The sequence below is a fragment of the Mastigoproctus giganteus genome, chromosome 7 (genome assembly GCF_048544385.1).
Source record: "Mastigoproctus giganteus isolate SK-2022 chromosome 7, ASM4854438v1, whole genome shotgun sequence".
In the NCBI taxonomy this organism is placed as follows: domain Eukaryota; kingdom Metazoa; phylum Arthropoda; class Arachnida; order Uropygi; family Thelyphonidae; genus Mastigoproctus; species Mastigoproctus giganteus.
In genome coordinates this window covers 201936039-201949968 of record NC_143581.1, presented here as the reverse complement: position 1 = coordinate 201949968, position 13930 = coordinate 201936039, and the positions used below count along the sequence as shown (strand labels likewise).

Here is a 13930-nt window from a genome sequence, read left to right as displayed (position 1 = left end):
TGTGGCATTAAGAGAAAGTTACTGCTATAGATAAAGGAATAGTTGAGTGGAATAGCACAGAGTGGTTATTAATGGACACTGCTCTTCGTGGTGTAAGGTTATTATAGGAGTCCCCCCAGAGTTCAGTGCTGGGCCTATTATTCTTTTCTATATTTATTATATGATATTGATAAAGATATATCAGGCTTAATGTCTAAGTTTGCAGATGATACAAAAGGTTGGTAGGGTAGTTAATGACAATAATCAAGATAAGCTACTCCAACAAGATCTAGAATAATTAGACGATGTGTTGAGAAATAGCAATTGACGTTTAACATTGAAAAACACAAGGCACTGCATATTATGACTAACACTAATCCCAGATTAGCATATCAAGTGTGTGGAATTACACTCATGGCCGTGTAGAATGAGAAAAATCTGGGGATAATTATGCAGTCAGATATGACGTTCTCTGAGCAGGGCAGACAGGCTAATTGCCAGGAGAGCCTTTAGGGTTTTGTCAATGATATACAGGAATTTTTCCAGCATGGATAAGGAAGTGATTATCCCAATTTATATGGAAATAGTTAGGCCACATCTTGAGTACTTCAAACAGGTCTGGAGGCCTCAATTTAAGAAGGAGGTGGATCTGTTGGAACGGGTTCAGGGAAGAGCAACAATATTGGTGAGGGGAGAGGCTTCAATTCTGAAGATTGCAGCGTGTGGAGACTAGGTACCTACGAGGAAATCTGGTTGATGATTAAATTTTGATGTCATCCTTCCCATTTCCATCACTAGATGCACTAGGGGACATAAATTCAAATTGAGACAGTATGGTTGCAGTATAGGCGTGTGGAAGTTTCCTTTCAGCCATAGGATAGTTGATTGTCGGAGCAACCTTCCATCTGGTATCGTGGAAGTGGGGTTTGTGAATAAATTTTAGGAAGAATTAGATAGATTTTAGAGTGGGATGTGCAGGTTACGTGGAAAGGTTTTATATTTGGCCGATGCTGCATAAGCTGGGTTCCTTGCATCGTTTTCTATTACTAATACTAACTTTCATGATTATTTAGTTAGTAAAAAAAAAAAACTTTCAGCCCCTTTTCTTTTCATTTAGCATAGTTCAAAATAAACATAAGAAAAAAAATAAAAAAAGGAAGTCATTTATATTTTCTGAAAGGAAACTGTTATCATACTTGAGCAACACCCTGGTTAAACTGTTATCATACTTTAGCCATACCACCTGGTAGAACTTTTGGGAAATGTCATCTGGCATCGTTATCGTGGGTAATCCATGTCAGTTTTACGATAGTTATAAAGCCGTGTAACATAATTACAAGAAAAATTTGTGTGAGCCCACAGTAGTGTGATATTGGCAGATGATAAGCATGCGGATTTAAGAACAGTTAGTTTAATTATATTCTGTCGCTGTTAGTTTTTCTTAAAAGAAAATAAAAACACGTGACCTTGGAGAAGAAATGATACCACATTTTTTAAAATTTGACGGCAACGTTAGAAGAACAAACGCGAAAGTAATTGAAAGAGACAGAAGAATGTAACCAGTATTAAATTATCTGGTTAAAGTATGCCTGTATCTAAAAAACAAAACAAAAACAAAACAAAAACAAAAAAAACTTTGGTTTCTAGCCAAAGAAAGAAAGAACCCGAAGCGACAGTTCATTATGTTTCTAAAACGTTGCATGCATTCAATGCCCTGTTTTGGTGGATGAAAAACCCGAGGACTTTTGGGTGGGGAAATTGTAATCCTCACCTATTTCTGCCACTTGAAATAAGCCCCAAAAATTCTTCCCGTCTTGACGGGATTCGAGACTAGGCTCTGCTTAATGTATGGAATGAAACCAATCCCTTATAACTCATATACAAAAGCCATATATTTGAACTGTTTGAAACAAAATGCATATATAAAACAAGAGAAAGGTATACCATATATTAATTTCCACACGCTTTTACAGAAGATGATACATGAAATTAGAATAATATGCCCTTAATGTACGTATTTCCGTTGTTTGTACACTCGCAGGTCAAAAAATTATAAATCGTTTGCGATTGGCGTCAACAGACAATTGAACGTATGTATGCAATTGTAAATTGGGGCCACAAGTTCATTATTATCAGATAAATACTATTCGGTTTCCTAGGGTGCTTAGTCGATGGGGAAGAGAATGATCTTTCTGATTTTCATAAAGGTGGTATTGATGGAGCACGTCTAACGGGAGCAGCAATTGAGAAAACAAAGGAAATAACTGGTGTGTCGAAAACAACCATTTCCAAAGTATACACTCGGTGGAAGACTAAAGGAGAATGATACTCAAAATGGAAGAAATGTGGCTTTAGTATTCGCTTTAGTTTGTTAAAATAGAAGATCCAGTGTGAAACAAATGACTGAAAAGTTCAATTTAGGCAACGAAAGTCCCATTTTTAACTGAACTATACAGCGGGAGCAGAAGAATTTAGGATTTAGTAGTGGTGTGCCTATACGAAAGCCACTTCTTTCTTTGAAAAATTATAAAAGTAATAAAAAAAATTGTGAATTTACTTTCGCCAAAAAATTCGGACTGGATGTAAATTGGACTCTATGCATTAACATAAAGTGAACTGGGTTATCACAATTGCTTTTCCTTCTTGGAGAATGTTTTTTAAAACTTCGTTTAATGCTGACGTTGTATGGGAGTTGGCCACATCGACGATCAAAAAGCCTCTCATGGCGTCTGAATATTGGCTACTTAGATGGGCCAATTGGAAGTCCAATATGCCGCCTCAAAACAGAACGACAACATTAGCAAACGCAATGGGTTCCTTCGATTCCGAGTTTATCAGAGGCTGCTCAACTCGCTGAAAATGGCAGTGGACCTAATTTCTGAAAGATCCATATGGGATCCATGCTGCTGGAAAATTCCTCTCCCAGCTTTGCGACTACTCCGAGACTAATATCCCAGAATACTATACTGTTCCGCTTCCAAATGCTACCTCAGGTTTTCATAATCGATGTTGATCTCAACGTCAGCACAGGACAAAAGCTACAAAAATTAACTGTTATCCAAGTAACAATAGCAGTCAGCCATGTCTTGTCAATGTGTTATTTTTTTCCTTCAGACTTGTCTCAAAGAAGCACAAAAAAGCCAAGAACGAGTAGTATGCATTATGTTCCATTAATAGATCCAATGAAGATTTTCTTTTCACCTTGAATTTTGGAACGAACGTATGTTGGCAGCTTGCTGGACGTTGTACCGCGACATCCCGGGTGTACCAAAGGAAATCATCAGCATTTTAACTGTAAATATCTATTTTTTTTACAACAGTGTACTCATTATTTTAACTATGTGTATAAAATATGCTGAGTGTTAATGTAAAAGTGATAAAAATGCAATTGTAACCAATTTCATGTGTTTTGTAATGAAATTGTTTTAATTAACTTATACCGATCTTATCCGAAGTTATGTTCCCACTATGTGCTAGAAAAAGAAATCTGGAACTCGTGTTTGAAATTAGTGCGCAAAACTGGTTTAAAACTTGTATTTACATCTCTGATAGAAAAAAAATAAGTTTCATTTTCTTGACCAATGTAATTAGCAGATTGTGGAAGAAACTATACCCTTTCTCAACCGCCTCCCTCCCTGTCCCCTCCTCATAGTCAGTGCCTATAGCCCATAGAAACAAAAGTACACAAAAGAACAACTTTTTTCTTGTTACAGTGGACGTGATTAGAATTCATTAATATCTTTTCAGTGACGTTAGTGACATTAACTTGTTTATAAGGTCATACATCTCAATCATATCTGTAAACTTCAAGATAAATATATTTTAATTATGTTGCTTTTCAGATTATAAATAATAACCAAAGGGCACTCAGCTGTGTTTAAGAGTCGCCTAAAAGTCGAAAATTGTAGCTAGTTATTAATGACCTCTTCTGATTTGAATCTCCTGTTCAAGCAAGTGGAACTGTATACCAAACAAGGTAAATATAGCTTGCGGACAGATTTATTTAACCATGAAGGTGACAAGTTAATTGGTTATACAAGATCACAATTATTCATTTAAAACAAAGATCTCATAAAAAAAGCTTTAAGGTGGTCTAGATATTAAGTGGTAAATAGCAAAATAGCATTAACTTATATCCCCAGTTGTATAGCCTGAGGGTAAGATCTCAGAAATTATACAGGAACGTAACCAACGTCAAATGTAGTGTACAGTAGTATGTTCTTGAAAGGGTATCTTATAACCAGAATAGTCTTGTAAATATATGATGCACAGTTCGTATTATTCTTTCACGTGATCACAAATTTCATGTATTATCCAGTTTAAAAGTAATAGAATATGCCCATGTAATAAATAACAATTCTTTCGTCGTGTTCATAAATGCGTCAAGTTCCTGTTGCCAACTCGGTATGTGGATCTGTCCGTCGACAGACAACAACTTGACTCCGAGTGAATACATTTTCGTGACATTTTTTATTTATAAAATATTTCACAAAAGGATTTAGCATCAGTAATGACAAATGATGAAAGGAAGCAAGCTCGTATACAGCATCAACCAAAAGAAAAAACATCTCCAATAAACCAATTATGGTCTCTCATGCTGCTGGGTTCAAGACCCTCTTCATCTCACGCGGCTCTAGAAGGAGAGATTGTGGGACATGTCCTAAAACATCATTCATCGAGCCAGTCTCAGCATTTTAAGGCTCTGAACACCTTGGTACATTATCGCCATAGTTTACTTCACATATCCACTCTGTCCATCCCTCCAGTCCCAGATCAGGTCATTATCAAGGAAGTTCCGTAGCCGAGTGGTCATGAGTGGGAGTGCAGTAGCACACGCTCTTTCAATAGACCGAGGTTCAAGCCCTTGGCTGCTAAATGCGGTCGATCTGCCAACTCGCACTGGACCACTGTGGCAGATTATGGTGTATTTCCCTCAACATGAATCGTTGAGAAGGCTTCCATCGTACAGTGGATTGATAATGGCTGCACTTTACCCTTTTTTAAACACCTCTGCTCATTATCTTATTGTTAGTATGTATATAAAGATTTATTTATTTATTTTAATTTCATATCACTCATGATATACAATTTGGAAATTCATTACAGGTTCATGGCACCCTCTAGAGGAAAATTCCGTATATACCTGAAACAAAATCTCATACATTGTGTTTCTCAACCTTGTGGATCGCGAGAAATTTTTAATATTCAAGAATCGCATTAAAAATAAAATATAATTTCAATATATTCACTCTGAAGTTCAATAAACTTCTTGTATTTAATCTGCAAAGAGTTTAATCCTTCAAAATAAATCCTTCAAGTAGTACATCAAATCGGGCTTATACAGGCAGCTGCTTTTTGTTCATCATCTTTGAGTTCTATGAACATGAAACTTGAAGTTTCTGAAAAAATAATTGTCACTTGGTGCCAGAGTGACACCAAGTGACAGTTGGGAGTGGTTTAATTGTTCAAATCCACATTCATGAATTTTTCAATTATACTGACAGCTCTTAGCTTTATACAGGCTCATTAAAATCCGGTATCATCAGGGATTGAGAAGGACCGATTTTAGATCGCTGTATTTAGTGGCTGAGCAGCTTCAGAAGAGTTTTCAATAAATGCTTACAACAGAATTTATTTACATCTTTAAACATTTATAACGACTGTCGTGTTCTTTTGTTTGTTTTTGGAGGAAGCAAGATTTAAACTGCATGAAAATGCAATAGCTTAATTCTCATAGCAGAACAAACTTGCGTTAATAACAAGTGGCCCTGGTATTGCACTACTTGTAACAAGAGATTCACTGGTATTGCACTACCTACAGTGGGTGCAAGATTTTGTCCTATTCTTCTCGCAGTTGAGATGGGTGCTGGGAAGCAGCCTTCCTGGTAATCGCTGCTTCCTGGTGAAAAAGAGGGCAAACAACGCTCCAACAGCGCACAACAATATATACGCATACAACATAATACTTGGTATATTCTACAATTTACAGAGTCCGTATCTGCACAGAGAATCACTGCAAAGTTGATCTGGCTTTCCTGGTGGCGCCTTACATTAGACATTAGAATGGTATTAAGGGTAAGTTGCTACAATGGATAAAAGAATGGTTGAGTGGGAGAAGACAGAGGGTGGTAATCAATGGGTGCTGCTCTTCGTGGACTAATGTTATTAGTGGACTCCCACAGAGTTCAGTGTTGGGTCCACTGTTGTTTTGTATATTTATCAACGATATTGATGAAGGTAAATCAGGCTTAGTGTTGAAGTTTGCAGATAATAATAAATAAATTTTCTGTTTATACTCCGGGACGACCAAATGATCAGAGGAGTTCACAAGATAGACAGAGTTCAAGAAACAGCACCGTATTCAGCAGTCACGGGCTTGAACCCCGGTCACTCAAGGCACGTGTACTTATGCACCCGCGCGCCTGACCACTAGGCTACGGCGGCCTAAGATGATACAAAGGTTAGCATGGTTGTTAATGACAGTAATGGCAGTGTGCTACTGCAACAGGAAGTAGATAATTTGGGCAGATGGGCTAAGAAGTGGCAACTGAAGTTCAACCTTGACAAATGAAAAGTACTGCATATGGGTAGAAGTAACCCCAGAGAAACGTACCAACTGTGTGGTGCTACACTTAAGATGGTAGAAAATGAAAAATACCTCGGAGTTATTGTGCAGTCAAATATGAAGTTTTCTGAGCAATGCAGACAGGCTGCCAGGGCAGGTCATGGGGTTTTGTCAATGATATATACGAATTTTGCTAGCGGAGAAAAGGAGGTGATTGTCCCTCGGTATAAGACAATGGTCAGGCCACGCCTTGAGTACTGCGTACATGTCTGGATTCCTCACTTTAGGAAGGATGTAGATTTGCTTGAGCGTGTACCGAGAAAGGCAACAAGATTGGTGGGGAGAATGATGGGATCCTCTTACCAAGAGAGGCTTAAGTTCTGCAAATTGCAGTGGCTGGAGACTAGGCACCTGCGCGGTGATCTGATTGAGGTGTATAAGGCCTTGAATGGGTTGAGCACGCTGAATTCTGATGGGATCCTTCCACTTGTTCAGATTGCGAACCTAAGGAGGCATAAATTCAAATTAAGAAAAGACAGATGTACGGAAATTTGCCTTTAGCCAGCGGGCGGTTAATTGCGGGAACAAACTTCCATCTGTGGTTGTGGAAGTTGATAGGTTGAATAAATTTAAGGAGGAACTGGATAGGCATTTGGAGGGAATGGTGTGATTTTTTTTTTTTTTTTTTTTTGGCTGATGCTGCATGAGCTCATACACTTGTTTTCTTGCGTCACATGCCACTGCTACTACTACTACTACTATTATGTTGAAACTCAAAAGGAGCTCATCCTTCCAACTTGGTACTGAGTATTTCGCAATGAGTTTAATGAACAGATTGTTAACCAATTAGAAATCCTCAGTTTAAAAATGTTTCCTCTGGGCAGAGTAAAATATTTATAAATTTTGGAATAGTACTTAAAAATCAGCTTTAACTTATGTATGTGTATTTTTTCATTTTTATTTGTGTACTTAATATTTCATACCCTTAGGTCATTTGTCCTTCTAAGAAGTTTTCCCTCGTAAGAAGTTCTAAACCTCCTCTCCCTTGGAAAACTTCTTATCCTTGTTCTATTGTATATTCCTTCTTGTAAGTATTCATAATATCTGCAGCACGCATAAGTGGGTTTAATCTACAGACAAAGATTTAATCTAGTGTTTTCACTTCAGTTATATTATAGTTTTCAAGTGTGCATGTTTCTTTTCTCACTGTTTTCCCTAATTCCTACACTTCATTTTGTGCTGTGCTCATTTAGTCGTTTTGATTCCTGCACCTAGGTCGGTTAAAATCTCTTACTGGCATTAGAGGGAGAGGACCCGAGCACTGCAGCCGTGTTGTCGCAACGTCAGCATGCGATTTTCAGTAGAACTGATTTTGATTTCTAGTATTTTTCATAAAATACTCCTAACGGAAATCAGAAGAGGCATTTAAAACCTTTTGGACAAAGTCATTTGACTGCCGATTTTTCTGGTTATATCTCATGTTCAAAGTATCTGTTTATTTTGGTTCGTTGAAAAAAAGGTTCTGTAATTAAATCGATAGCTGGTTGTTATCAGTATTGTTAATACAACTTTTGATTTTGCGAAGTGTCTCCAATGCATATTGAGCTAATGATATTTTCCATGGATAAACTTCTCGCTTACCACTTGACCTGTTTTTTCTCCCAGAAACTGGAGTTTTTCGTCCAGTAAACAGAAAATTGACCACAGAACGCACACAATTTACAGACAGTATAGACGGAGTCTAGAACCCAATTGATCACCCCCCAGGGGCTCATATCTGGTGAGTATGGGCTTGGCAAACCCAGGGTTCTGAGCTGAATATCACCAAGAAAGATAAGCCTGACTGACTGACTCTCTCTCTCTCTCTCCCTTCAGGGTAAAAAAAAATTTAATTTTGGCTGGTGCAGCAAAAGCCTCAGGCTTCCTAGCACCATACGGATAATAATAATAATAATAATAATAATAATAATAATAATAATAATAATAATAATATCATATATTCATCGTATGACTGTTTAAGATTGCCATATGCACCCAATTCCTGACCTCAGAGGGCTCTTTAACCACCTAGGAGACTAGACCACCTGCTATAGATTAGCGACAATTAAGTCTCAAATAGCATGGCCCAGCTTTTAATTAAATAACAGATAAAATTTTGGCTATGCTATTTGTTTAAAAGTAGTGCATTTCTAGGGCAACTCTTGGTGAAGGCGTACATTCCTTTTGCTGTACATTAAGCTCATTTCATTTCGTAGGAAGTTTAAATCCCACCATCCACAAAAACACAAGAGAGGATGCAAAAATTGTTAAGTTTTTTTCCATTAAAAAACTGTTTAGCCATCGGTTGAAAAAAATAATAATAATACGAAACTAGTTTTTAATTCATACGTACAAGTCATATATGCGTTTTTGTGTTCATTTTGGCTATGTTTTTTAAATTAATTTCATAATTTTATTATCTTCTATTTGATTAGTTTAATGGATTTTTATGAATTTTAATAAATAAAATTACAAAATTAACTTTATTTTGCTGAAGAATTTGGTATTAGCCAACAGACTGTGTCAGATATTAAAAAACAAAAAGAATCTATATAAATTTGCTTTAAGTTCGATGTGGAAAGTGATAAAAGCAGTCTATCAAATAGGCAGACATTAAAAAAGGCAAACGAAGTGTTGCTGGAAGAAGTTGTATTTAAGTAGTATTAGAGGAAGTGGTGTTGGAGTGAGACGCCCAGCGCCACCTGATAAATATATAAAAAGACAATACATTTATTCATGGATAAATGTATTGTCTTTTTATAGTTTTTAAGTAAAGGCTTTACAGTGATATTTTTTTATTTATTTTCATCAACACAACCAATATTTTATTTGTTAAATTTTCCATTTATTTGTGTTCTAAATTTTTGTTCTTTTAAGGCTATCTTTTGCTTCACTACTCCGGATTTTCGCTTAATCCGGATGACCTCTCCCCCCAAATTAATCCGGGTTAGCGAGGGTTTACTGTAAGTACAGTTATGATTACTCCTCACTATTATGTAATACTTAAAATATTACAAAATACGTTTTTTCAATCCTCTTCTCCTCCATGCAATATGTACTTTTTGAATGTAAAACCAGAAGGAAAATTAAGAAATTGGTCTATTTTGGTTTCACCCGAAATTTATTCCACAGTACAAGAGCGTAGTTTGTTATCGAAGATAGGTAACTTAAAATAACAAGTGAAGGGCTTTAACGAACAGATTCTAATCACATCTACTCGTATCATCTGATAAATGCATTTTTTTAAAAATAAAATCATGAGTTCAGTTTTACAGCTGTACATTTTGTAGTTTTAAATAGTTTCTACAGTCACTGGAGCATTACTCACTGTGAAATGCCATGTAGGCGTCACTGGCTGAAAATAGCCAAAGGGGAAAAAAAAGAAAGTAGACAGTTGAATGTTGAGGTAAGAAATCGGCCGAATATCACGAATTTGGAACTATTAATTGCATAAGCTTAAGCTCACGATATGAGGGCGGGACAAAATGCAGAAATGGCGTAGAGGTCGAATGTACGTTTTTTGTAAGAAACTATATGTTCGTTATTATACTCGATTCTTTCCAGGAAATTATAAAAATAATTCACTCCCCGGCGGGGAATCGAACCCCGGTCTCCCGCGTGACAGGCGGGGATACTAACCACTATACTACCGAGGACTTCTGTAAGATGGATTTAAAAAGAACACACATTTCAGCAATTATAATATGTGCTGATTTGTAATAGCACATTAAATCATGAATATTGTGACATTTTCTGTTGTGTTTTAGGTGTATCAGCCTCAGGCCACATGCGTGTCACGGGCTGATTTGCCTGTTGTCCGGGCTGAAAAATTCGGAATAACTCACTAGACAAATCCTCCTATCCCCCCGCTCCCCTCGAATCGGCTAAATTGACTCGGTTGAAGAGGACTTTAGAAATCTTGCAGTCATAGACATAGACATAGACATAGTCATAGTCATAGACATGCAGGAAATCGAACCCAGAATTCTCCAAACGAGTGACATGTGGCAAAACTAGTACACTGACACGGAGGACGGCATTTTCTGTGTGAGCATGACCATTCAGCAATAATGTAGCGGTATTGATTGCGTCATTAATGTACATTTTGCCAGTGTTATTAAATCATGCACGAAATACCTCCAACAAGTTTGTTTGTTTGTTTGTTATTTGGTTTTTAGGAGCATTAGCAACTAAGGCCATATTGCTCCGGGAATATGCGGTGGTCATTCCCTTGACCTTTCCGCATCCTCCGTATTTGGTGGTGACGGGCTCGAACCCCGGTCTAATCAAGAAGCGTGTGCTACGCACTGCTGCTCCTTCCCACCTGGCTGCGGAGGCGCCTCCAACAAGTGTGATGTTGCATTGATGACATAAAGAGCATTGATACACCTCCAGTTATGACCACTATACCTTTATGTTTAAAGGTATAGTGGTCATAACTGGGGATGTATCAATATCAGTACTCTTACAGGAGATTTTTTTATGATAATTATTATTTTATTATTATTATTATTAGATACATGGTGCAAGGAAGTCTGAGGCTTATGCTGCACCAGTCAAAAAAAAAAAAAAAATTCCCCCAGTTACCCTGAGAGAGAGAAAGAGAGAAGTAGAAGGGAATCACCAAGAAAGAGAAGAATAGGACCCTGAGTGTGCCAAGCCCATACTCACCAGATGTGAGCCCCTGGTGGAAGCTACTCCAGAGCCGACGCAAAGGTTTCATGCACCCTAGGCGAGACTTAAAATTTGCCCCCAGTTGTATTCTGTACCATCCATCCGCCTATCTATCCATCACCCTGCCCACCAACAAGCGTACCTATTCCCACCCATTCATCTATGATATTTATCTGCTTGCTGTATGTTATTATTATGATTTGTTGTATGATGTGATAATAACAATACATTTCCTTATTTAGAAATAGTTATTACCTTATTTAATTTAATTAATTATTTTTTTAACCACTAAAAAAAATTACATTTTGTTAGAATGCGCCCCTAGCACCTTTGAGCCCTAGGCCAGTGGTGTGCAAACTTACTTAGCTCGCGACCCCTTTATTAAATATAAAATTGACGCGACCCCTCAATGTAAACCCTGAGGTAGGATGACCAGATTTTTAGAAAAGAAAAATGGCATTTTATAAATGATGTAGTAGAACATTTTATTCGAGTACTGAAAGAGGAATAAAAAATGTTTAATATTTTAATTGAATACAGCAAAAACATCAAATAAAATTCTTATTCCTCAATTGAAATTACAAAACAATAAAAAATGAACAACAAAACAAAACAATTTATGAGCCTTGATAACTGATAATATTTAGTTCATATTTTGGCGCAATGTTTGAAATTACAAATCTCATGTCATCTTCTGGATGAAGTCTGGAACGCTTTTTTGTTTATATAGCTGTTAATTTTGAGAAGCCAACCTCACATAAATATGTAGACCCGAAAGGTAGCAATGTTTGTATAGCCATTTTCGATAATTCTGGATACTCGTCTCGAACAGAAAGCCAAAATTTTTCACAAGTAGTCTTGAAACGAGCACTTATTGCTTCGTCAGATGACAGGTCGATAAGATCTTTTGCTCAATGGTAATTTCTGGACATAAAGAAATTTCAAAAGCAAAGGGATCACGAATCCAATACAACTTTTTTTTCTCTGGAGATACATTAAATCATTTGGAAAAATTCTTAATTAGCATTGTTAGATGGGTGGCAATGATATTCTTAAATTGTAAAATGTCAATATTATAACAAAATCAGAAAAGCATGAGAAAACTTCAGTATTATTACGCTCGAATTCAGTTTTCCAAAGATTAAGCTTCCCTTTGAAAGTTTCTATTTTGTTACTGAGTATTAATATATTTGTTCCCGGTCCTTGAAGACTTAAATTTAAATTATTAAGTTTTCAAATATACCAACAAGGGAACTAAGTTTTCCAATCCATTTTTGATTTGTAAACAGTTGAACAAGGTTTTGATTTTTATCCGATAAAAACAGTAAAACAAGTTTGGTGTCAAAAAGATGAAGCAACACTTTACCACTGGACAACCACCTCACTTTCATTACAAAGCATTGTGAAAAGTCTGCTATTTAAGTTTCTACTTTTTAATAAAGTTTATCATACTTATCGCATCCTTCAAAACTTCATGCAAATCAGTTTGCATTTCCTTTGCTACTAATGCTTCTCTATGTACTGTATAATGCAATGATTCAAAACTATATTTGGAGCAAATTCCTTTATTTTGCCTTTTAAACCTTTATTTTATCCTGTTAATGCAGCCGCACCATCAGTAGAAATCGTAAAGCAGTTGTTACACGTTAGATTGTTTGTTTGTAAGAAAATATTTATAACATCAAAAACCTTCTCGCCCATCGTTCTTCCTTACCTCATTTGACATATACAATAAGTTGAGCAAGGTTTTAGAAAACTCTGAATTCATCTAACGGTATTGAAAAAATTGGACTTTTTCTCCATCGATTTAATAAACTGAATTTTATGTTGTCCGCGATAACTGTAACACGCTGCGAGACTGTGGTGTCTCTGGATAGAGAAATGGTATTTAAATCGTTGATGTACTTTTTTGCATGCATAATTGAAATAATTTTTATAGCAGCAGGGAGAACAAGAGATTCTGCAGTAGCATACGATTTCAAATTTTTTTCCTATTAAACATGAACTTGCAACGATGCTCTTAAAGCTTTAAAGGAACTGCAGTATGTTTCTTCATGAAAGATTTCAGACCTTGTATGTCGTCGGCGTCTCTTTTGAAAAGGATTCAGTATTTTTTATTATCTCTGGATGCTTCGTATGTAAGTGTCTTTTTAATGGTCTTTTTTTTAGGTTTCATGCTTTCGTTAGCCAGTTTTTCGTAACATATTACTCATAAAGGACGTTGTTCATCATCAACAACACTGTAAGTACTTCATAAATTCTTCTTGATATTTTCTATTCTTTTTGATTTGGAATATGATGGCTCTCATATGAAGGGAAGTGTGAGCAAGGCAAGCCATTATAGTTTAAAGAGAAAGAAAAACATTCAGAAAAAGAACAAAAAAAAATTGTGTATTTTTTTTTTTATTTAGGGCAAGAAAAAAAGGATAAAAAATTTACGCCTCCTCCCCGGCGGGGAATCGAACCCCGGTCTCCCGCGTGACAGGCGGGGATACTAACCACTATACTACCGAGGACTGGTAGTTCAATTTTCAAACTTATTCTTTTCATACTATGAATTAGTAATACATGTACTATAACATGAAAAAAAAGACGAAAATAAGAAAGTAAATCTTATTTAAATTGTTGTAAAATCTTACCTGTAGCTCTAGTTATTACATATAGAAAAAATGC

The 13930-nt window shown here is 36.3% G+C and overlaps 2 non-coding genes across 2 annotated transcripts; both read right to left on the bottom strand.

Annotated features, from left to right (window-relative positions):
• Positions 1-10167: 10167 nt before the first annotated feature.
• On the bottom strand, positions 10168-10239 carry TRNAD-GUC (transfer RNA aspartic acid (anticodon GUC)). Its single transcript has one exon. It is a non-coding gene; the product is annotated as a tRNA-Asp (tRNA).
• Positions 10240-13701: 3462 nt separating this feature from the next.
• Positions 13702-13773, bottom strand: TRNAD-GUC (transfer RNA aspartic acid (anticodon GUC)). The gene has a single exon. It is a non-coding gene; the product is annotated as a tRNA-Asp (tRNA).
• Positions 13774-13930: the final 157 nt, after the last annotated feature.